The following is a 2431-nucleotide window of genomic DNA, read 5'->3' as shown; positions in this document are numbered from 1 at the left end:
ATGCAGAGGAATACTTGTTCCATGGAAGGCTTTGTGGATGGCATAGACTCTATTTTCAGGATCTATGCATTCACTTTGTAGGTGTGAACTTACGGTTATGTCCTTTCGTTCGGCTGAGTGCTTTCTTTCCATGTGCCTTTTCACATTTTTTTAATTTATGAGAACATGGCATAAGGGTCATTTCTTCTTCAGTACTGGCTCTGAACGGACCCTTTGCATCTTTCCCCCTGGGATGATGGGGATTGCTGGATCTGTGATGATGGGGATTGCTGGATCTGTGATGATGGGGATTGCTGGATCTGTGATGATGGGGATTGCTTGATCTGTGATGATGGGGTTTATAGCAGAGTGCTTCGCCTTGCACAAAGCCAGGTGTTTTACAATGTTAGCTTTGCGCGCCAGCATTGATTGGCACTACAAGCAGTGAAAATGATATCCTGGTCTGCAATTTAATCCACATCTGTAAATGGTATACCCTTAAACATAAGAACATAGAATTGTAGTATTATTATTTTGTGATCATATTATTTTAAAGTGTAAATTATGAATACCAAACATCTGAATCAAGTAACTGGTCACCACAAACAAATCATAGAAGGAATTATTTTTGATTTATTGCTCAAATGGAACTGATCATAACATTCAGGCTGCTTTTAATGCAGACACATTGCAACTCCATTTGCATTTCACAAGAGAATGTTTGCTAACTTTACCTTCATGGAGAACTGCTGAACGGTTGAGGTGGCTCTCTAAATGGGTTTGGACCTTGCCCAGTCTGGCTGGACGGAACAAAACTGAGGCACAGAATGGGCAGTGAAAGTCTTCACAACAGGTAATACACCGTTGAAGGTCCGGCAAGGATCTCCCCTCTCGGATTGTAATATGCATCTTGAAAAGAGAGAGCCTAATTGGTCAAACTGAACATTTTGAAATAATTTCACAGACAGACATAAATTAGGCCTAATTGTTCGATTCTGACACGACAGATTCTAACCTACAGAATAGGCCGACATAATAACTGACTAAAACACCTCATGCAATATTACACAACATGTCAAAATGATGAGACTGTCTGATAAACAGTAAACAGGCAGTCAGCACAGTTACGATTATTTACAATGAATTCAAATAGTAATACAATGACTATTAAAGAAGCATTTACACTGGAGACAGAACTTAGGCTACTGCTGATTTAATGTAGCGGACGCACAGATCATATTGACATGCTATTGTCATCCTTTGAAGTTTAATTAATTAGCTGACTATAACTAATGATCAGGGTTGGGAAGTTTCCTTTTTTTTAAATGTAGTAGGTTACAGATGACTAATTACCCTGTTAAAATGTAATAAGTAATGTAACTTGACTATGTAACTATTTGGATTGAAATTCTAATGTTAATTATGGTTATTTTATGTTTTTTGTGAGTCACTTTGGATAAAAGCCTCTGCCAAATAACATAACCATATGTTATAAGCATAACACGGTTTCATTAAACAAATAAACAAAATGGCTAACAGTTGGTTTTGCAGCGAGTCATCATAGGCTAACAGATGACATTTAGCACGTGTTGCTTGTATGGCTGTCCAATTCAATACAACAGAATAGTTGTTAACTTTAATCAAACAACATGATTCACATTACTCACACTCTTACTGTAATTAGTGATTAAGTCAACAACTAGGACACCTAGTTGGGCTTGCCAAAATCACGCTAGTTTCATTAAACAAATAATCAAATTATATAAATCAAAAGGCTAATGAAGCTAATGCTTTTGCTAATGCTTTTACCGAAAGCTATAGCTAACGAATAGTCGTTTTTGCAGCCGGTTAGAAGCTATCCTAAGCTAACAGATGTTTGCTTGTATTGCCTTAAGACTATCATAGTTAATGTTAGCTAATCACACTTCATTTCAAGACACCGGAATTGTTATTAATGTTAAACAATACAACTTTAAAAGCACTTCACATTACTCACACTCTCTGCGTTGTCGTTCATGTGGGAGTGTCACAAAAAACTAGGGAGCTGTATCTACGCGTCTGTATCTACCGGTCTGTATCTACCAGTCTGTATCTGCCGTCTCCGACGCTGCAGCTTCATGCTACTCACAGTGGGACCTGCCTATGGAGCTCTCCTCCCTGAAAGCACTGTCGTGGAAGACAGCATTGCTACTTGCCTTAAACGTCAGCCAAGAGAGTGTCCGAGTTAACCGCTCTGTTGGTGCACCCAACTTGCTTGTTTATCCGGGGTGACCAGAGCGGGGAGACACTCAGACCGAACCCCTCCTTTGTGCCCAAGAGCCTAAGGAGTGCGTTCAGGTCGAGGGCTATTCAGTTAGGGGGCTTTAGTCTTCCACCTCATAGTCAAATCAAATCAAGTTTTATTTATATAGCACATTTATAAATGATTTTTGGTCGAACCAAAGTGCTGTGC

General features: G+C 39.2%; 1 long non-coding RNA gene across 1 annotated transcript; it reads right to left on the bottom strand.

The window, feature by feature from the left end:
* Nucleotides 1-350: 350 nt before the first annotated feature.
* Nucleotides 351-2103, bottom strand: LOC307016034. The gene is made up of 3 exons (XR_013801726.1): nucleotides 1976-2103; nucleotides 714-794; nucleotides 351-476 (listed from the first exon to the last, which is right to left on the bottom strand). It is a non-coding gene; the product is annotated as an uncharacterized lncRNA (long non-coding RNA).
* Nucleotides 2104-2431: the final 328 nt, after the last annotated feature.

Source organism: Notothenia rossii (assembly GCF_949606895.1).
Source record: "Notothenia rossii genome assembly, chromosome: 1".
In the NCBI taxonomy this organism is placed as follows: Eukaryota; Metazoa; Chordata; class Actinopteri; order Perciformes; family Nototheniidae; genus Notothenia; species Notothenia rossii.
Note: the sequence above shows the minus strand (reverse complement) of the source record. Positions and strands in the feature narration are given on the sequence as shown.